This window comes from Lissotriton vulgaris, chromosome 11 (assembly GCF_964263255.1).
Source record: "Lissotriton vulgaris chromosome 11, aLisVul1.2, whole genome shotgun sequence".
Classification (NCBI taxonomy): Eukaryota; Metazoa; Chordata; class Amphibia; order Caudata; family Salamandridae; genus Lissotriton; species Lissotriton vulgaris.
This window is the reverse complement of record NC_141699.1, coordinates 504,874,111-504,891,518: the sequence shown is the minus strand read 5'-3', so window position 1 is coordinate 504,891,518 and position 17,408 is coordinate 504,874,111. Positions and strand designations below refer to the sequence as shown.

The 17,408-nt window shown below is 51.7% G+C and overlaps 36 non-coding genes and 5 pseudogenes across 36 annotated transcripts; all 41 read left to right on the top strand.

Annotated features, from left to right (window-relative positions):
* Positions 1–21: 21 nt before the first annotated feature.
* Positions 22–140, top strand: LOC147682800 (5S ribosomal RNA). The gene has a single exon (XR_015301214.1). It is a non-coding gene; the product is annotated as a 5S ribosomal RNA (ribosomal RNA).
* An 80-nt stretch (positions 141–220) lies between these two features.
* Positions 221–339, top strand: LOC147682799 (5S ribosomal RNA). The gene has a single exon (XR_015301213.1). It is a non-coding gene; the product is annotated as a 5S ribosomal RNA (ribosomal RNA).
* Positions 340–419: 80 nt separating this feature from the next.
* LOC147682798 (5S ribosomal RNA) lies at positions 420–538 on the top strand. The gene has a single exon (XR_015301212.1). It is a non-coding gene; the product is annotated as a 5S ribosomal RNA (ribosomal RNA).
* Positions 539–618: 80 nt separating this feature from the next.
* On the top strand, positions 619–737 carry LOC147682797 (5S ribosomal RNA). The gene has a single exon (XR_015301211.1). It is a non-coding gene; the product is annotated as a 5S ribosomal RNA (ribosomal RNA).
* An 80-nt stretch (positions 738–817) lies between these two features.
* Positions 818–936, top strand: LOC147682796 (5S ribosomal RNA). The gene has a single exon (XR_015301210.1). It is a non-coding gene; the product is annotated as a 5S ribosomal RNA (ribosomal RNA).
* Positions 937–1,016: 80 nt separating this feature from the next.
* On the top strand, positions 1,017–1,135 carry LOC147682795 (5S ribosomal RNA). Its single transcript, XR_015301209.1, has one exon. It is a non-coding gene; the product is annotated as a 5S ribosomal RNA (ribosomal RNA).
* Positions 1,136–1,215: 80 nt separating this feature from the next.
* On the top strand, positions 1,216–1,334 carry LOC147682794 (5S ribosomal RNA). Its single transcript, XR_015301208.1, has one exon. It is a non-coding gene; the product is annotated as a 5S ribosomal RNA (ribosomal RNA).
* An 80-nt stretch (positions 1,335–1,414) lies between these two features.
* LOC147682793 (5S ribosomal RNA) lies at positions 1,415–1,533 on the top strand. Its single transcript, XR_015301206.1, has one exon. It is a non-coding gene; the product is annotated as a 5S ribosomal RNA (ribosomal RNA).
* An 80-nt stretch (positions 1,534–1,613) lies between these two features.
* LOC147682792 (5S ribosomal RNA) lies at positions 1,614–1,732 on the top strand. The gene has a single exon (XR_015301205.1). It is a non-coding gene; the product is annotated as a 5S ribosomal RNA (ribosomal RNA).
* Positions 1,733–1,811: 79 nt separating this feature from the next.
* LOC147682791 (5S ribosomal RNA) lies at positions 1,812–1,929 on the top strand. The gene has a single exon (XR_015301592.1). It is a non-coding gene; the product is annotated as a 5S ribosomal RNA (ribosomal RNA).
* A 78-nt stretch (positions 1,930–2,007) lies between these two features.
* Positions 2,008–2,123, top strand: LOC147682790 (5S ribosomal RNA; annotated as a pseudogene).
* Positions 2,124–2,202: 79 nt separating this feature from the next.
* LOC147682789 (5S ribosomal RNA) lies at positions 2,203–2,321 on the top strand. The gene has a single exon (XR_015301582.1). It is a non-coding gene; the product is annotated as a 5S ribosomal RNA (ribosomal RNA).
* Positions 2,322–2,398: 77 nt separating this feature from the next.
* On the top strand, positions 2,399–2,514 carry LOC147682788 (5S ribosomal RNA; annotated as a pseudogene).
* Positions 2,515–2,591: 77 nt separating this feature from the next.
* LOC147682787 (5S ribosomal RNA) lies at positions 2,592–2,707 on the top strand (annotated as a pseudogene).
* A 299-nt stretch (positions 2,708–3,006) lies between these two features.
* Positions 3,007–3,125, top strand: LOC147682786 (5S ribosomal RNA). Its single transcript, XR_015301204.1, has one exon. It is a non-coding gene; the product is annotated as a 5S ribosomal RNA (ribosomal RNA).
* An 80-nt stretch (positions 3,126–3,205) lies between these two features.
* On the top strand, positions 3,206–3,324 carry LOC147682785 (5S ribosomal RNA). The gene has a single exon (XR_015301203.1). It is a non-coding gene; the product is annotated as a 5S ribosomal RNA (ribosomal RNA).
* Positions 3,325–3,404: 80 nt separating this feature from the next.
* On the top strand, positions 3,405–3,523 carry LOC147682784 (5S ribosomal RNA). Its single transcript, XR_015301202.1, has one exon. It is a non-coding gene; the product is annotated as a 5S ribosomal RNA (ribosomal RNA).
* Positions 3,524–3,603: 80 nt separating this feature from the next.
* LOC147682783 (5S ribosomal RNA) lies at positions 3,604–3,722 on the top strand. Its single transcript, XR_015301201.1, has one exon. It is a non-coding gene; the product is annotated as a 5S ribosomal RNA (ribosomal RNA).
* An 80-nt stretch (positions 3,723–3,802) lies between these two features.
* Positions 3,803–3,921, top strand: LOC147682782 (5S ribosomal RNA). Its single transcript, XR_015301200.1, has one exon. It is a non-coding gene; the product is annotated as a 5S ribosomal RNA (ribosomal RNA).
* Positions 3,922–4,001: 80 nt separating this feature from the next.
* Positions 4,002–4,120, top strand: LOC147682781 (5S ribosomal RNA). The gene has a single exon (XR_015301199.1). It is a non-coding gene; the product is annotated as a 5S ribosomal RNA (ribosomal RNA).
* An 80-nt stretch (positions 4,121–4,200) lies between these two features.
* LOC147682780 (5S ribosomal RNA) lies at positions 4,201–4,319 on the top strand. The gene has a single exon (XR_015301198.1). It is a non-coding gene; the product is annotated as a 5S ribosomal RNA (ribosomal RNA).
* An 80-nt stretch (positions 4,320–4,399) lies between these two features.
* On the top strand, positions 4,400–4,518 carry LOC147682779 (5S ribosomal RNA). The gene has a single exon (XR_015301197.1). It is a non-coding gene; the product is annotated as a 5S ribosomal RNA (ribosomal RNA).
* Positions 4,519–4,598: 80 nt separating this feature from the next.
* Positions 4,599–4,717, top strand: LOC147682778 (5S ribosomal RNA). The gene has a single exon (XR_015301195.1). It is a non-coding gene; the product is annotated as a 5S ribosomal RNA (ribosomal RNA).
* An 80-nt stretch (positions 4,718–4,797) lies between these two features.
* LOC147682777 (5S ribosomal RNA) lies at positions 4,798–4,916 on the top strand. The gene has a single exon (XR_015301194.1). It is a non-coding gene; the product is annotated as a 5S ribosomal RNA (ribosomal RNA).
* A 73-nt stretch (positions 4,917–4,989) lies between these two features.
* On the top strand, positions 4,990–5,107 carry LOC147682776 (5S ribosomal RNA). The gene has a single exon (XR_015301591.1). It is a non-coding gene; the product is annotated as a 5S ribosomal RNA (ribosomal RNA).
* An 89-nt stretch (positions 5,108–5,196) lies between these two features.
* On the top strand, positions 5,197–5,315 carry LOC147682775 (5S ribosomal RNA). The gene has a single exon (XR_015301193.1). It is a non-coding gene; the product is annotated as a 5S ribosomal RNA (ribosomal RNA).
* Positions 5,316–5,395: 80 nt separating this feature from the next.
* On the top strand, positions 5,396–5,516 carry LOC147682774 (5S ribosomal RNA). Its single transcript, XR_015301601.1, has one exon. It is a non-coding gene; the product is annotated as a 5S ribosomal RNA (ribosomal RNA).
* An 80-nt stretch (positions 5,517–5,596) lies between these two features.
* Positions 5,597–5,704, top strand: LOC147682773 (5S ribosomal RNA; annotated as a pseudogene).
* A 76-nt stretch (positions 5,705–5,780) lies between these two features.
* LOC147682772 (5S ribosomal RNA) lies at positions 5,781–5,899 on the top strand. The gene has a single exon (XR_015301192.1). It is a non-coding gene; the product is annotated as a 5S ribosomal RNA (ribosomal RNA).
* An 81-nt stretch (positions 5,900–5,980) lies between these two features.
* On the top strand, positions 5,981–6,110 carry LOC147682771 (5S ribosomal RNA; annotated as a pseudogene).
* Positions 6,111–6,190: 80 nt separating this feature from the next.
* LOC147682770 (5S ribosomal RNA) lies at positions 6,191–6,309 on the top strand. The gene has a single exon (XR_015301191.1). It is a non-coding gene; the product is annotated as a 5S ribosomal RNA (ribosomal RNA).
* A 79-nt stretch (positions 6,310–6,388) lies between these two features.
* Positions 6,389–6,507, top strand: LOC147682769 (5S ribosomal RNA). Its single transcript, XR_015301190.1, has one exon. It is a non-coding gene; the product is annotated as a 5S ribosomal RNA (ribosomal RNA).
* An 80-nt stretch (positions 6,508–6,587) lies between these two features.
* Positions 6,588–6,706, top strand: LOC147682768 (5S ribosomal RNA). The gene has a single exon (XR_015301189.1). It is a non-coding gene; the product is annotated as a 5S ribosomal RNA (ribosomal RNA).
* An 80-nt stretch (positions 6,707–6,786) lies between these two features.
* LOC147682767 (5S ribosomal RNA) lies at positions 6,787–6,905 on the top strand. Its single transcript, XR_015301188.1, has one exon. It is a non-coding gene; the product is annotated as a 5S ribosomal RNA (ribosomal RNA).
* Positions 6,906–6,985: 80 nt separating this feature from the next.
* LOC147682766 (5S ribosomal RNA) lies at positions 6,986–7,104 on the top strand. The gene has a single exon (XR_015301187.1). It is a non-coding gene; the product is annotated as a 5S ribosomal RNA (ribosomal RNA).
* An 80-nt stretch (positions 7,105–7,184) lies between these two features.
* Positions 7,185–7,303, top strand: LOC147682765 (5S ribosomal RNA). The gene has a single exon (XR_015301186.1). It is a non-coding gene; the product is annotated as a 5S ribosomal RNA (ribosomal RNA).
* Positions 7,304–7,383: 80 nt separating this feature from the next.
* LOC147682764 (5S ribosomal RNA) lies at positions 7,384–7,502 on the top strand. Its single transcript, XR_015301184.1, has one exon. It is a non-coding gene; the product is annotated as a 5S ribosomal RNA (ribosomal RNA).
* Positions 7,503–7,582: 80 nt separating this feature from the next.
* Positions 7,583–7,701, top strand: LOC147682763 (5S ribosomal RNA). The gene has a single exon (XR_015301183.1). It is a non-coding gene; the product is annotated as a 5S ribosomal RNA (ribosomal RNA).
* A 9,122-nt stretch (positions 7,702–16,823) lies between these two features.
* LOC147682762 (5S ribosomal RNA) lies at positions 16,824–16,942 on the top strand. The gene has a single exon (XR_015301182.1). It is a non-coding gene; the product is annotated as a 5S ribosomal RNA (ribosomal RNA).
* Positions 16,943–17,022: 80 nt separating this feature from the next.
* On the top strand, positions 17,023–17,141 carry LOC147682761 (5S ribosomal RNA). Its single transcript, XR_015301181.1, has one exon. It is a non-coding gene; the product is annotated as a 5S ribosomal RNA (ribosomal RNA).
* Positions 17,142–17,221: 80 nt separating this feature from the next.
* Positions 17,222–17,340, top strand: LOC147682760 (5S ribosomal RNA). Its single transcript, XR_015301533.1, has one exon. It is a non-coding gene; the product is annotated as a 5S ribosomal RNA (ribosomal RNA).
* The last annotated feature ends 68 nt before the right edge of the window (positions 17,341–17,408 follow it).

Sequence of the window (17,408 nt, the reverse complement as noted above, 5' to 3'; positions counted from 1 at the left end):
CCCAAAACCAGTGCTCCTAGAGCCTACGGCCATACCACCCTGAAAGCACCTGATCTCGTCCGATCTCAGAAGTTAAGCAGGGTCGGGCCTGGTTAGTACCTGGATGGGAGACCGCCTGGGAATACCAGGTGCTGTAGGCTTTTTTTTTTCAGAGTGGTTTGCTTGCTTGTACTGAAGCTGAGCGAAGAAAGCTAAGAGGCCCAAAACCAGTGCTCCTAGAGCCTACGGCCATACCACCCTGAAAGCACCTGATCTCGTCCGATCTCAGAAGTTAAGCAGGGTCGGGCCTGGTTAGTACCTGGATGGGAGACCGCCTGGGAATACCAGGTGCTGTAGGCTTTTTTTTTTCAGAGTGGTTTGCTTGCTTGTACTGAAGCTGAGCGAAGAAAGCTAAGAGGCCCAAAACCAGTGCTCCTAGAGCCTACGGCCATACCACCCTGAAAGCACCTGATCTCGTCCGATCTCAGAAGTTAAGCAGGGTCGGGCCTGGTTAGTACCTGGATGGGAGACCGCCTGGGAATACCAGGTGCTGTAGGCTTTTTTTTTTCAGAGTGGTTTGCTTGCTTGTACTGAAGCTGAGCGAAGAAAGCTAAGAGGCCCAAAACCAGTGCTCCTAGAGCCTACGGCCATACCACCCTGAAAGCACCTGATCTCGTCCGATCTCAGAAGTTAAGCAGGGTCGGGCCTGGTTAGTACCTGGATGGGAGACCGCCTGGGAATACCAGGTGCTGTAGGCTTTTTTTTTTCAGAGTGGTTTGCTTGCTTGTACTGAAGCTGAGCGAAGAAAGCTAAGAGGCCCAAAACCAGTGCTCCTAGAGCCTACGGCCATACCACCCTGAAAGCACCTGATCTCGTCCGATCTCAGAAGTTAAGCAGGGTCGGGCCTGGTTAGTACCTGGATGGGAGACCGCCTGGGAATACCAGGTGCTGTAGGCTTTTTTTTTTCAGAGTGGTTTGCTTGCTTGTACTGAAGCTGAGCGAAGAAAGCTAAGAGGCCCAAAACCAGTGCTCCTAGAGCCTACGGCCATACCACCCTGAAAGCACCTGATCTCGTCCGATCTCAGAAGTTAAGCAGGGTCGGGCCTGGTTAGTACCTGGATGGGAGACCGCCTGGGAATACCAGGTGCTGTAGGCTTTTTTTTTTCAGAGTGGTTTGCTTGCTTGTACTGAAGCTGAGCGAAGAAAGCTAAGAGGCCCAAAACCAGTGCTCCTAGAGCCTACGGCCATACCACCCTGAAAGCACCTGATCTCGTCCGATCTCAGAAGTTAAGCAGGGTCGGGCCTGGTTAGTACCTGGATGGGAGACCGCCTGGGAATACCAGGTGCTGTAGGCTTTTTTTTTTCAGAGTGGTTTGCTTGCATGTACTGAAGCTGAGCGAAGAAAGCTAAGAGGCCCAAAACCAGTGCTCCTAGAGCCTACGGCCATACCACCCTGAAAGCACCTGATCTCGTCCGATCTCAGAAGTTAAGCAGGGTCGGGCCTGGTTAGTACCTGGATGGGAGACCGCCTGGGAATACCAGGTGCTGTAGGCTTTTTTTTTTCAGAGTGGTTTGCTTGCTTGTACTGAAGCTGAGCGAAGAAAGCTAAGAGGCCCAAAACCAGTGCTCCTAGAGCCTACGGCCATACCACCCTGAAAGCACCTGATCTCGTCCGATCTCAGAAGTTAAGCAGGGTCGGGCCTGGTTAGTACCTGGATGGGAGACCGCCTGGGAATACCAGGTGCTGTAGGCTTTTTTTTTCAGAGTGGTTTGCTTGCTTGTACTGAAGCTGAGCGAAGAAAGCTAAGAGGCCCAAAACCAGTGCTCCAAGAGCCTACGGCCATACCACCCTGAATGCACCTGATCTCGTCCGATCTCAGAAGTTAAGCAGGGTCGGGCCTGGTTAGTACCTGGATGGGAGACCGCCTGGAATACCAGGTGCTGTAGGCTTTTTTTTTCAGTGTGGTTTGCTTGCTTGTACTGAAGCTGAGCGAAGAAAGCTAAGAGGCCCAAAACCAGTGCTCTAGAGCCTACGGCCATACCACCCTGAAAGCACCTGATCTCAGTCCGATCTCAGAGTTAAGCAGGGTCGGCCTGGTTAGTACCTGATGGGAGACCGCCTGGAATACCAGGTGCTGTAGGCTTTTTTTTTCAGAGTGGTTTGCTTGCATGTACTGAATGCTGAGCGAGAAAGCTAAGAGGCCCAAAACCAGTGCTCCTAGAGCCTACGGCCATACCACCCTGAAAGCACCTGATCTCGTCCGATCTCAGAAGTTAAGCAGGGTCGGGCCTGGATATTACCTGGATGGGAGACCGCCTGGGAATACCAGGTGCTGTAGGCTTTTTTTTTTCAGAGTGGTTTGCTGGTACTGAAGCTGAGCGAAGAAAAGCTAAGAGGCCAAAAACCAGTGCTCCTAGAGCCTACGGCCATACCACCCTGAAAGCACCTGATCTCGTCCGATCTCAGAAGTTTAAGCAGGGTCGGCCTGGTTAGTACCTGGATGGAGACCGCTGGAATACCAGGTGCTGTAGGCTTTTTTTTTTCAGAGTGGATTGCTTGCTGTACTGAAGCTGAGCGAAGAAAGCAGAGGCCCAAAACCAGTGCTCCTAGAGCCTACGGCCTTACCACCCTGAAAGCACCTGTCTCGTCGATCTCAGAAGTTAAGCAGGGCGGGCCTGGTTAGTACATGGATGGGAGACCACCTGGGACTACCAGGTGCTGTAGGCTTTTTTTTATCAGAGTGAGTTGCTTGCTTGTACCTGATGGCTGAAGGAAGAAAGCTTGGAGGCCCAAAACCAGTGCCAAGAGCCTACGGCCATTCACCCTGTAATGCACCTGATCTCGTTCCGATCTCAGAAGTTTAAGCAGGGTCGGGAAGTTAAGCAGGGTCGGGCCTGGTTAGTACCTGGATGGGAGACCGCCTGGGAATACCAGGTGCTGTAGGCTTTTTTTTTTCAGAGTGGTTTGCTTGCTTGTACTGAAGCTGAGCGAAGAAAGCTAAGAGGCCCAAAACCAGTGCTCCTAGAGCCTACGGCCATACCACCCTGAAAGCACCTGATCTCGTCCGATCTCAGAAGTTAAGCAGGGTCGGGCCTGGTTAGTACCTGGATGGGAGACCGCCTGGGAATACCAGGTGCTGTAGGCTTTTTTTTTTCAGAGTGGTTTGCTTGCTTGTACTGAAGCTGAGCGAAGAAAGCTAAGAGGCCCAAAACCAGTGCTCCTAGAGCCTACGGCCATACCACCCTGAAAGCACCTGATCTCGTCCGATCTCAGAAGTTAAGCAGGGTCGGGCCTGGTTAGTACCTGGATGGGAGACCGCCTGGGAATACCAGGTGCTGTAGGCTTTTTTTTTTCAGAGTGGTTTGCTTGCTTGTACTGAAGCTGAGCGAAGAAAGCTAAGAGGCCCAAAACCAGTGCTCCTAGAGCCTACGGCCATACCACCCTGAAAGCACCTGATCTCGTCCGATCTCAGAAGTTAAGCAGGGTCGGGCCTGGTTAGTACCTGGATGGGAGACCGCCTGGGAATACCAGGTGCTGTAGGCTTTTTTTTTTCAGAGTGGTTTGCTTGCTTGTACTGAAGCTGAGCGAAGAAAGCTAAGAGGCCCAAAACCAGTGCTCCTAGAGCCTACGGCCATACCACCCTGAAAGCACCTGATCTCGTCCGATCTCAGAAGTTAAGCAGGGTCGGGCCTGGTTAGTACCTGGATGGGAGACCGCCTGGGAATACCAGGTGCTGTAGGCTTTTTTTTTTCAGAGTGGTTTGCTTGCTTGTACTGAAGCTGAGCGAAGAAAGCTAAGAGGCCCAAAACCAGTGCTCCTAGAGCCTACGGCCATACCACCCTGAAAGCACCTGATCTCGTCCGATCTCAGAAGTTAAGCAGGGTCGGGCCTGGTTAGTACCTGGATGGGAGACCGCCTGGGAATACCAGGTGCTGTAGGCTTTTTTTTTTCAGAGTGGTTTGCTTGCTTGTACTGAAGCTGAGCGAAGAAAGCTAAGAGGCCCAAAACCAGTGCTCCTAGAGCCTACGGCCATACCACCCTGAAAGCACCTGATCTCGTCCGATCTCAGAAGTTAAGCAGGGTCGGGCCTGGTTAGTACCTGGATGGGAGACCGCCTGGGAATACCAGGTGCTGTAGGCTTTTTTTTTTCAGAGTGGTTTGCTTGCTTGTACTGAAGCTGAGCGAAGAAAGCTAAGAGGCCCAAAACCAGTGCTCCTAGAGCCTACGGCCATACCACCCTGAAAGCACCTGATCTCGTCCGATCTCAGAAGTTAAGCAGGGTCGGGCCTGGTTAGTACCTGGATGGGAGACCGCCTGGGAATACCAGGTGCTGTAGGCTTTTTTTTTTCAGAGTGGTTTGCTTGCTTGTACTGAAGCTGAGCGAAGAAAGCTAAGAGGCCCAAAACCAGTGCTCCTAGAGCCTACGGCCATACCACCCTGAAAGCACCTGATCTCGTCCGATCTCAGAAGTTAAGCAGGGTCGGGCCTGGTTAGTACCTGGATGGGAGACCGCCTGGGAATACCAGGTGCTGTAGGCTTTTTTTTTTCAGAGTGGTTTGCTTGCTTGTACTGAAGCTGAGCGAAGAAAGCTAAGAGGCCCAAAACCAGTGCTCCTAGAGCCTACGGCCATACCACCCTGAAAGCACCTGATCTCGTCCGATCTCAGAAGTTAAGCAGGGTCGGGCCTGGTTAGTACCTGGATGGGAGACCGCCTGGGAATACCAGGTGCTGTAGGCTTTTTTTTTTCAGAGTGGTTTGCTTGCTTGTACTGAAGCTGAGCGAAGAAAGCTAAGAGGCCCAAAACCAGTGCTCCTAGAGCCTACGGCCATACCACCCTGAAAGCACCTGATCTCGTCCGATCTCAGAAGTTAAGCAGGGTCGGGCCTGGTTAGTACCTGGATGGGAGACCGCCTGGGAATACCAGGTGCTGTAGGCTTTTTTTTTTCAGAGTGGTTTGCTTCTGAAGCTGAGCGAAGAAAGCTAAGAGGCCCAAAACCAGTGTTCCTAGAGCCTACGGCCATACCACCCTGAAAGCACCTGATCTCGTCCGATCTCAGAAGTTAAGCAGGGTCGGGCTGGTTAGTACCTGGATGGGAGACCGCCTGGGAATACCAGGTGCTGTAGGCTTTTTTTTTCAGAGTGGTTTGCTTGCTTGTACTGAACCTGAGCGAAGAAAGGCTAAGAGGCCCAAAACCAGTGCTCCTAGTGCTCCTAGAGCCTACGGCCATACCACCCTGAAAGCACCTGATCTCGTCCGATCTCAGAAGTTAAGCAGGGTCGGGCCTGGTTAGTACCTGGATGGGAGACCGCCTGGGAATACCAGGTGCTGTAGGCTTTTTTTTTTCAGAGTGGTTTGCTTGCTTGTACTGAAGCTGAGCGAAGAAAGCTAAGAGGCCCAAACCAGTGCTCCTAGGAGCCTACGGCCATACCACCCTGAAAGCACCTGATCTCGTCCGATCTCAGAAGTTAAGCAGGGTCGGGCCCTGGTTAGTACCTGGATGGGGAGACCGCCTGGGAATACCAGGTGCTGTAGGCTTTTTTTTTTCAGAGTGGTTTGCTTGCTTGTACTGAAGCTGAGCGAAGAAAGCTAAGAGGCCCAAAACCAGTGCTCCTAGAGCCTACGGCCATACCACCATGAAAGCACCTGATCTCGTCCGATCTCAGAAGTTAAGTAGGGTCGGACCTGGATGGGAGACCCCCTGGGAATACCAGGTGCTGTAGGCTTTTTTTTTTCAGAGTGGTTTGCTTGCACTGAAGCTGAGCGAAGAAAGCTAAGAGGCCCAAAACCAGTGCTCCTAGAGCCTACGGCCATACCACCCTGAAAGCACCTGATCTCGTCCGATCTCAGAAGTTAAGCAGGGTCGGGCCTGGTTAGTACCTGGATGGGAGACCGCCTGGGAATACCAGGTGCTGTAGGCTTTTTTTTTTTCAGAGTGGTTTGCTTGCTTGTACTGAAGCTGAGCGAAGAAAGCTAAGAGGCCCAAAACCAGTGCTCCTAGAGCCTACGCCATACCACCCTGAAAGCACCTGATCTCGTCCGATCTCAGAAGGTTAATCAGAAGTTAAGCAGGGTCGGGCCTGGTTAGTACCTGGATGGGAGACCGCCTGGGAATACCAGGTGCTGTAGGCTTTTTTTTTTCAGAGTGGTTTGCTTGCTTGTACTGAAGCTGAGCGAAGAAAGCTAAGAGGCCCAAAACCAGTGCTCCTAGAGCCTACGGCCATACCACCCTGAAAGCACCTGATCTCGTCCGATCTCAGAAGTTAAGCAGGGTCGGGCCTGGTTAGTACCTGGATGGGAGACCGCCTGGGAATACCAGGTGCTGTAGGCTTTTTTTTTCAGAGTGGTTTGCTTGCTTGTACTGAAGCTGAGCGAAGAAAGCTAAGAGGCCCAAAACCAGTGCTCCTAGAGCCTACGGCCATACCACCCTGAAAGCACCTGATCTCGTCCGATCTCAGAAGTTAAGCAGGGTCGGGCCTGGTTAGTACCTGGATGGGAGACCGCCTGGGAATACCAGGTGCTGTAGGCTTTTTTTTTTCAGAGTGGTTTGCTTGCTTGTACTGAAGCTGAGCGAAGAAAGCTAAGAGGCCCAAAACCAGTGCTCCTAGAGCCTACGGCCATACCACCCTGAAAGCACCTGATCTCGTCCGATCTCAGAAGTTAAGCAGGGTCGGGCCTGGTTAGTACCTGGATGGGAGACCGCCTGGGAATACCAGGTGCTGTAGGCTTTTTTTTTTCAGAGTGGTTTGCTTGCTTGTACTGAAGCTGAGCGAAGAAAGCTAAGAGGCCCAAAACCAGTGCTCCTAGAGCCTACGGCCATACCACCCTGAAAGCACCTGATCTCGTCCGATCTCAGAAGTTAAGCAGGGTCGGGCCTGGTTAGTACCTGGATGGGAGACCGCCTGGGAATACCAGGTGCTGTAGGCTTTTTTTTTTCAGAGTGGTTTGCTTGCTTGTACTGAAGCTGAGCGAAGAAAGCTAAGAGGCCCAAAACCAGTGCTCCTAGAGCCTACGGCCATACCACCCTGAAAGCACCTGATCTCGTCCGATCTCAGAAGTTAAGCAGGGTCGGGCCTGGTTAGTACCTGGATGGGAGACCGCCTGGGAATACCAGGTGCTGTAGGCTTTTTTTTTTCAGAGTGGTTTGCTTGCTTGTACTGAAGCTGAGCGAAGAAAGCTAAGAGGCCCAAAACCAGTGCTCCTAGAGCCTACGGCCATACCACCCTGAAAGCACCTGATCTCGTCCGATCTCAGAAGTTAAGCAGGGTCGGGCCTGGTTAGTACCTGGATGGGAGACCGCCTGGGAATACCAGGTGCTGTAGGCTTTTTTTTTTCAGAGTGGTTTGCTTGCTTGTACTGAAGCTGAGCGAAGAAAGCTAAGAGGCCCAAAACCAGTGCTCCTAGAGCCTACGGCCATACCACCCTGAAAGCACCTGATCTCGTCCGATCTCAGAAGTTAAGCAGGGTCGGGCCTGGTTAGTACCTGGATGGGAGACCGCCTGGGAATACCAGGTGCTGTAGGCTTTTTTTTTTCAGAGTGGTTTGCTTGCTTGTACTGAAGCTGAGCGAAGAAAGCTAAGAGGCCCAAAACCAGTGCTCCTAGAGCCTACGGCCATACCACCCTGAAAGCACCTGATCTCGTCCGATCTCAGAAGTTAAGCAGGGTCGGGCCTGGTTAGTACCTGGATGGGAGACCGCCTGGGAATACCAGGTGCTGTAGGCTTTTTTTTTTCAGAGTGGTTTGCTTGCTTGTACTGAAGCTGAGCGAAGAAAGCTAAGAGGCCCAAAACCAGTGCTCCTAGAGCCTACGGCCATACCACCCTGAAAGCACCTGATCTCGTCCGATCTCAGAAGTTAAGCAGGGTCGGGCCTGGTTAGTACCTGGATGGGAGACTGTAGGAAGGTGGATATCTGACTATGGTTACCCCCAAACTTTTTGCCTGGTGTTTAGCTGGTTTTTGACTTAGTTGGCCTGGGATCCTGCTATTCAGGGCCCCAGGCTGATTGCTCTCTCCTTAAAATGGACTCCATGTACCTTAGGTGCATAACACAATTGGAATTGGTTCACCTTATAGGCCCCTGTAACAGTGTACCATAGGTACCCAGGGCATAGGTGTAGCCAAGGCCTGCCAGGGGCTGCAGCATGTATTGTGCCACCCCTGGCCTGGCCTCCATATTTGACACAACTGGCTGATCACTCAGCTGGGGTAAGTTGGTGTAATCACCTCTTACTTAGGTACAGTATGTCTGTGCCTAACCCTAAACTGGACACATATGTTCCTATCAGCCACTCCTATGGAAGGCCTCATCAATGCTGGAGGCAGAGTGCTTGGAAATATGTGAGATGGTGCTCTAGCATGAGCTGAGCCTGTCTGCAGCTGTCGGGAACCACTCCCTAAGCTGTTCCGGGATATTGCCATACCATATACTCTTAAGTGCATTATAATCCTCGCGGTTAAATGCTATCTTTGGTTTGGCTTTATCAAAACATGTCGAGTAAGGTGTCATACGAATTGGAATACTATCCCCTCGCCAGTTCTGGCGACGGGGATAGCATTCCACCCTTCTAGAGGGACACGACATGTGTGTAGCCTTAACCCTGGTTAAAGTTAAACAGAGCCTCAGCATCACAAAATGGATGCTGCCACCACAGACACATGTCTGACCTCCTGCTGCTGGGAGTCCTTCCAGCGAGGAGGGCCTGGACAAAGGGTTTCCTGCCTGGGGAGGTGCGAGCACCACCCCAGACAGGGTTTTGTGTATTGGGTAGGACAGGGCTGAATAGATTGAGACATGCCTGGGGCACACAAGGTGTCCCTGTGCATAAGCCAGCCCAAACCGGTTCTGGGGCTTTCCAGCCCCAGTCCTGGCGAGGAGCTGGACAAAGGAGAGGGGGTGTAACCACCCCCCTTCCTGGTCCCACCCATAGGGGAGGGACCTAGTAGGTGATCCACCCCCAGTTTGGGAATAAGAGGGGGAGCAGTGCCATTGCACAGCAGATCATCCCGAAATCAACTTAAACTAAGAAGAAGACTGGACTTCGACATTCTGCTGCACAGAAGACTGAAGAAGAATCTCCCTTGTGGCCAAGGAGTGACCACCCTGTGAACACAGGTACCAACCAGCAACTCGACGTCTGCTTTGCCGCCGCCTCCCGCCGGAGCCCGAGCCCAGAGCCCGACAAGAACCAGATTCCCAGACCTCTCAGAGCCCGATCCACAGTCCCTGCAAAGAAGGGACCCGTGGAGGCACAGAGTGACGTGGGACCGGACCTCTTGAAAGACACCCGAAAAGCTGACTGCGCAGCTTCTGAGGCATCCTCGACGTTGTGCTTTGGGGATTGAGAACCCCCACCACCGAGCAGCCCTTGCACCGAAGATCAGCCCTCCAGCATCTCCACGATCTGCGTGGGGCCCTTTTGCATTGTGCCACTCGACGCGCCATCCCGGCCACTAGCCACGCGGCCAGCGGCCATCTTGGCGACGAACCCGAAGATTTAAACAGCAGGTCTGGTTGCTCCAGACCTACCCAAGCTCCTGTGAAAAGGAGCACCCGCTCTGACCTTGCTGGTCCGAGTGAACAGCATCTTTCAACTTCTGCGTGGCTTGCATTTGCCAAGGCCTGTTTGCTCCGATCAGGTCGCCGACACCGCCAACAGCGAGAAGCCTACGTGGGACAGCTCGTGACCGACTCCTGGACGTCCTCGACCCCGGGTATCCACGTGGCTGCAGAAAGAAGCTACCCGACAACGCCTGTTTGCACCCGACATCACCTGGTTCCACTCTGGTTCCACGGCAGTCACTGGCTAGTGACTTTGAACACTGTCCCCTCTGCTTTCAGGTCTTCACATCTACAGATCCACCCTTGGATCCACCGGAACTCTTCTCATCGAGCCGCCTGCAGCATCTCCTGCTCCAAGCACCATCGACCAGCGTGACGAAACCCGACACATCTTCGACCCTGTGCACCCGCTTCCTGTGGGTGAGGTAACTCAGCTCCGCCGGTGCTCCTGCACTGGTACACATCCCAAGGGCCTGTGTTTTAAGTTTCAGCTCCGTAGGTCACTCGGAAGGTTCCTAACTTTCTAACTTTGTGCTTTTTACGCACCATAGACTTTGTATTGAGAAGTGCGTGCACTTTGGACACTGCACCCGAGTCCCGTGGGCCTTTCCCGACTTAGCTAACTCCAGTCTCGAATAGCTCCAGCGATTCCCAAGGCCCTAGGCCTCTTCACTTTCCTCCTGGTATCCCTTATACCACTTATTTAGTATATGGTTTAGGTGGCCCCTAGGGCTCATCCATATTGTGCAACTTTTGTGTATTTTAAACTGTCTTGTGATTTTACGCTTGTGCTTCTGTGCTCATAAAGAGTCCAGGGGATTTTATAGTTAATAAATCAATATATATTTTCAATATATATCTGTGTGGTGTCCCTTTCATTTGGTATTCAAGGGGGTTGTGTATGGTATAACAGCTGGCTTCACATGCCTTTCAGAGTTTAGCCTAAGACTGCTTTGTCCACGTTACCACTAGGATAACTGGTCTACAAGGTTGAATTACAACCATCATCATAAGGGTTGCTTGGCATGGTACAAAGTGATCACTAGAACTAGTGAGCATTATATACCAGGCCAACTTCTCACATTGGTGAGCAGCGGATTGGGATCTGAGCTTGCTGTTGTTTTACCATTACAATCTTTGAGATTATCATTTGAAAGATCATACAGGTACCTGCTAGGTACATATAAAACAAGACTAGTATACATAAGTTCTACTGAACTTAGTTGTTGTAGAGCAAAGGGAGTAGCACACCCTAGCTACAACTACTAGATAGGTTTAGTAGGTAAACACCAGTGTAGGTAGATTGCAACACATCCACCCACACTAGAGCAATGTCTGGAGCAGAGGGGTCCAGTGGACTTACTCCTGTTGAGAGTGACCCTCCAAGGGCACCATCCAAATTTGCTATTTTTTCCTTTAAGGAATTAAGACAGCTTTGTGTCTTAAGGGGTCTGAAGACAGGGCCTTCCCCTACTACAGACCACCTAAGAGAGCTCTTGGACCAGTCTGAGACTCTAAAGCCCTCTAAGGCAAACCCCACAGGGGATGCTGAAGGAGGCCATCCTTCAGAGGATGACACTGTAGACACCCCTACCCCTATCATCCTAGTAGATGAGGAAGCCTCCACCACTGGAGCTCCTCAAGTAGATGTAGAGGAAGAGGAAGAAGAAGAGGAGGAGGAGGTGGAAAGCAGTGAGTCAGATGATGACAGAGATAGTCAGGTGCTGGTCAGTAGACTGAACCAGGCTAACTTAAGTCAACTTGGGAATGAATCAGGTAACAACCCATTCAGACCCCCAGGTGGACTTAACCAGGGCCATAGGAGGAGAAGGCATCACTCAGGTGAATCCAATACCTCCCATGTCTCTAGAGGCTCTCATGGTCACTCCAGAAAGGAGATGACTAGCCCTCAGAGAAGGGAACATGAGGCCAAGATGAGAGAGGCTGAGCTTAGGATCCAGAGGCAAGAGTTAGAGGTTGCCCTGGCTAAGGAGAAACTTGCTAGAGCAAGACAGCCTAGAGAGAGTGGATTAGGATCCACTGGTGGCAGCAATATCCAGAAGGATAAAGACAGGTCCTTTGATACAAGAAACCTGAGTAAGATTGTGCCCCCCTACAAAGCTGGGGATGATATCCACAAATGGATGACTGCACTTGAGAGAGCCTGCATGGTACAGCAGATCCCTCAGGAGCAGTGGGCAGCAATCTTGTGGCTCTCCTTTGAAGGTAGAGGCAGAGACAGACTCCTCACAGTTAGTGATGAGGATTCTAGAAACTACATGGTCCTGAAGAGTGCTCTGATTGATGGGTTAGGCTTAACCACTGAACAGTACAGGTTAATGTTCAGAGATACCCAGAAGACACAGACTCAGGACTGGTCTGAATTTGTTGAGTGTGCCACTAAGGCTCTGGAGGGCTGGTTGCTGGGAAGTAAGGTTACTGACTATACAGGATTGTATAATTTAATTATGAGAGAGCAAATCTTAAGTAATTGTCAAAATCAGCTTCTACATCAGCACCTGGTTGACTCTGATCTGACCTCCCCACAAGAATTGGGTAGGAGGGCAGACAAATGGGTCAGAACCAGGATCAGGCCTAAGAACCAGGGTGGTGACCAAAAGAAAGAGACTACCAAGCCTCAAGAGAAGGGTGGGGATAAAAGTAAGGAAAAGACTTCCCCAGGGCCCCAAAACTCCAAGAATGGGGGTGGGTCCCAAGACACTTCTACAACCCAGAAAAAGCCTTATTGTCATACCTGTAAACAGGTGGGGCATTACAAAACAGATAGCTGTTGTCCCAAGAATGGCAATAAGGAGAATATACCTCCAGGTAAGGCTCCAACACCTCCTGTCACTGTTAGCAGTGGTCCCCCAGGTGGTGGGAACACCCCCAAGAATTTGGGTGGGTTTACTTTTGGAGGACAGGTGGACTCTGGCCTATCCAGGTCCCCTAACTCAGATACTCTTGTCTATGAGACTGGCATGGGGTTTGCCAATTTCACTGCTTGCCCAAACACTTTGAGCAAGTATAGACAGGAGCCCCTCATCAATGGCTTGAAAGTTGAGGCCTTCAGAGACACAGGGGCTAGCATCACCATGGTGGCTGAATGTCTAGTCCCCTCAAGGCAACTTTTACCTGATGCCAGATATCAGGTGACAAACATTGATGGCATAGAAACCAATCATCCCATGGCAGTAGTCAATCTTAGCTGGGGAGGTGTCACTGGCCCAAAGAGAGTGGCAGTGTCAGCAAACTTGCCTGTAGATTGCCTACTGGGTAATGATTTGGAAATCTCAGCCTGGGCTGAGGTTGAACAGCAAACCCATTCTAGAATGGTAAATCTCCATGGAAAGGTTAGTGGGGCTGTAATGGCTACAGCCCCAATTCAAGATGTCCTTCCTGAAAAGGTTGGGAGGGCTGAGCAAACCTCAGCCCCATCTTTAAATAACTTCCCTCCTGAAGAGAGTAGCAGGGCTGTACTGATAACAGCCCATACCCAAACTGAGTCTCCTCCTGAAAAGGTTGGTGGGGCTGTGATGGCCACAGCCCAAACTCAAACTGATACATGGGTAGTGAAGCCTGAAATGATGGATCACTCCACCCAAACAGAGAGCATTGAGGAGGAAGAGAAATCTCCCTCCCACCAGACTTTAGGAAAGGATCAGCCTCCTCAGGGAACTGATCTTACCCCTGATGAAGGAACTGTCCCAGAGGTTGTTAGGCCTGGCCTGACAGAGCCTCTGATGGCAGTGGACCCTTCTCAGGAGGGACCCAGTCTGGAGCAGGTAACCTGCCCCTCTCTACCTTGCCTTACTCAGCCCAGGGCTGCAGAGGACAAGAAGGACAGTGAGACCCAAAGGGCCCCCTGTCAAATAAAGCACCCCCATCAGCAGATTAGGGGCACCGAAACTAGTAGCCCTAGTGAGGTGCAAGCTTTAAAAACTCCTGAGGGATCCCCCTTAAATGTAGTTAGGGACCTCCCCCAGATGGATATTGTTGGGCACAGCCAAACCTGGGACCCTAAGGGCCCAAACCTGACCTGTCCCTCCAGTAAGCCAAACAGAGGGACCCAGCCTCCAGCTTTAGGTAGCCAGAGGTTGACCCTGAGAGCACAGTGCAACTCAGTCAGAGAAAGAAAGGCACACATGGTGGAGAGTGATTGGAGGAAGCTGAGCCCTACAGAGGAAGCTCACTTCAGTACTCCATCTCAACACCAGCCTTTGACTTTGCAAAGACACACCACAGGTAGAGATTCCCTATGGTGGAGACCCTCCGATACCCTTAGGGTGAGGGATTGCTTAGTGGACCATGAGACAGGGGGTTACCAAGCCAGAGCTGGTACTTCCTTATATGGCCACTTAGGCAATATAGGCTTACCTGGTCAAGGATAGCCTTATCTCCTTTCGTTTGGGGGGGGGTTATGTAGGAAGGTGGATATCTGACTATGGTTACCCCCAAACTTTTTGCCTGGTGTTTAGCTGGTTTTTGACTTAGTTGGCCTGGGATCCTGCTATTCAGGGCCCCAGGCTGATTGCTCTCTCCTTAAAATGGACTCCATGTACCTTAGGTGCATAACACAATTGGAATTGGTTCACCTTATAGGCCCCTGTAACAGTGTACCATAGGTACCCAGGGCATAGGTGTAGCCAAGGCCTGCCAGGGGCTGCAGCATGTATTGTGCCACCCCTGGCCTGGCCTCCATATTTGACACAACTGGCTGATCACTCAGCTGGGGTAAGTTGGTGTAATCACCTCTTACTTAGGTACAGTATGTCTGTGCCTAACCCTAAACTGGACACATATGTTCCTATCAGCCACTCCTATGGAAGGCCTCATCAATGCTGGAGGCAGAGTGCTTGGAAATATGTGAGATGGTGCTCTAGCATGAGCTGAGCCTGTCTGCAGCTGTCGGGAACCACTCCCTAAGCTGTTCCGGGATATTGCCATACCATATACTCTTAAGTGCATTATAATCCTCGCGGTTAAATGCTATCTTTGGTTTGGCTTTATCAAAACATGTCGAGTAAGGTGTCATACGAATTGGAATACTATCCCCTCGCCAGTTCTGGCGACGGGGATAGCATTCCACCCTTCTAGAGGGACACGACATGTGTGTAGCCTTAACCCTGGTTAAAGTTAAACAGAGCCTCAGCATCACAAAATGGATGCTGCCACCACAGACACATGTCTGACCTCCTGCTGCTGGGAGTCCTTCCAGCGAGGAGGGCCTGGACAAAGGGTTTCCTGCCTGGGGAGGTGCGAGCACCACCCCAGACAGGGTTTTGTGTATTGGGTAGGACAGGGCTGAATAGATTGAGACATGCCTGGGGCACACAAGGTGTCCCTGTGCATAAGCCAGCCCAAACCGGTTCTGGGGCTTTCCAGCCCCAGTCCTGGCGAGGAGCTGGACAAAGGAGAGGGGGTGTAACCACCCCCCTTCCTGGTCCCACCCATAGGGGAGGGACCTAGTAGGTGATCCACCCCCAGTTTGGGAATAAGAGGGGGAGCAGTGCCATTGCACAGCAGATCATCCCGAAATCAACTTAAACTAAGAAGAAGACTGGACTTCGACATTCTGCTGCACAGAAGACTGAAGAAGAATCTCCCTTGTGGCCAAGGAGTGACCACCCTGTGAACACAGGTACCAACCAGCAACTCGACGTCTGCTTTGCCGCCGCCTCCCGCCGGAGCCCGAGCCCAGAGCCCGACAAGAACCAGATTCCCAGACCTCTCAGAGCCCGATCCACAGTCCCTGCAAAGAAGGGACCCGTGGAGGCACAGAGTGACGTGGGACCGGACCTCTTGAAAGACACCCGAAAAGCTGACTGCGCAGCTTCTGAGGCATCCTCGACGTTGTGCTTTGGGGATTGAGAACCCCCACCACCGAGCAGCCCTTGCACCGAAGATCAGCCCTCCAGCATCTCCACGATCTGCGTGGGGCCCTTTTGCATTGTGCCACTCGACGCGCCATCCCGGCCACTAGCCACGCGGCCAGCGGCCATCTTGGCGACGAACCCGAAGATTTAAACAGCAGGTCTGGTTGCTCCAGACCTACCCAAGCTCCTGTGAAAAGGAGCACCCGCTCTGACCTTGCTGGTCCGAGTGAACAGCATCTTTCAACTTCTGCGTGGCTTGCATTTGCCAAGGCCTGTTTGCTCCGATCAGGTCGCCGACACCGCCAACAGCGAGAAGCCTACGTGGGACAGCTCGTGACCGACTCCTGGACGTCCTCGACCCCGGGTATCCACGTGGCTGCAGAAAGAAGCTACCCGACAACGCCTGTTTGCACCCGACATCACCTGGTTCCACTCTGGTTCCACGGCAGTCACTGGCTAGTGACTTTGAACACTGTCCCCTCTGCTTTCAGGTCTTCACATCTACAGATCCACCCTTGGATCCACCGGAACTCTTCTCATCGAGCCGCCTGCAGCATCTCCTGCTCCAAGCACCATCGACCAGCGTGACGAAACCCGACACATCTTCGACCCTGTGCACCCGCTTCCTGTGGGTGAGGTAACTCAGCTCCGCCGGTGCTCCTGCACTGGTACACATCCCAAGGGCCTGTGTTTTAAGTTTCAGCTCCGTAGGTCACTCGGAAGGTTCCTAACTTTCTAACTTTGTGCTTTTTACGCACCATAGACTTTGTATTGAGAAGTGCGTGCACTTTGGACACTGCACCCGAGTCCCGTGGGCCTTTCCCGACTTAGCTAACTCCAGTCTCGAATAGCTCCAGCGATTCCCAAGGCCCTAGGCCTCTTCACTTTCCTCCTGGTATCCCTTATACCACTTATTTAGTATATGGTTTAGGTGGCCCCTAGGGCTCATCCATATTGTGCAACTTTTGTGTATTTTAAACTGTCTTGTGATTTTACGCTTGTGCTTCTGTGCTCATAAAGAGTCCAGGGGATTTTATAGTTAATAAATCAATATATATTTTCAATATATATCTGTGTGGTGTCCCTTTCATTTGGTATTCAAGGGGGTTGTGTATGGTATAACAGCTGGCTTCACATGCCTTTCAGAGTTTAGCCTAAGACTGCTTTGTCCACGTTACCACTAGGATAACTGGTCTACAAGGGTGAATTACAACCATCATCATAAGGGTTGCTTGGCATGGTACAAAGTGATCACTAGAACTAGTGAGCATTATATACCAGGCCAACTTCTCACAGAGACCGCCTGGGAATACCAGGTGCTGTAGGCTTTTTTTTTTCAGAGTGGTTTGCTTGCTTGTACTGAAGCTGAGCGAAGAAAGCTAAGAGGCCCAAAACCAGTGCTCCTAGAGCCTACGGCCATACCACCCTGAAAGCACCTGATCTCGTCCGATCTCAGAAGTTAAGCAGGGTCGGGCCTGGTTAGTACCTGGATGGGAGACCGCCTGGGAATACCAGGTGCTGTAGGCTTTTTTTTTTCAGAGTGGTTTGCTTGCTTGTACTGAAGCTGAGCGAAGAAAGCTAAGAGGCCCAAAACCAGTGCTCCTAGAGCCTACGGCCATACCACCCTGAAAGCACCTGATCTCGTCCGATCTCAGAAGTTAAGCAGGGTCGGGCCTGGTTAGTACCTGGATGGGAGACCGCCTGGGAATACCAGGTGCTGTAGGCTTTTTTTTTTCAGAGTGGTTTGCTTGCTTGTACTGAAGCTGAGCGAAGAAAGCTAAGAGGCCCAAAACCAGTGCTCCTAGAGCCTACGGCCATACCACCCTGAAAGCACCTGATCTCGTCCGATCTCAGAAGTTAAGCAGGGTCGGGCCTGGTTAGTACCTGGATGGGAGACTGCCTGGGAATACCAGGTGCTGTAGGCTTTTTTTTTTCAGAGTGGTTTGCTTGCTTGTACTGAAGCTGAGCGAAGAAAGCTAAGAGGCCCAAAACC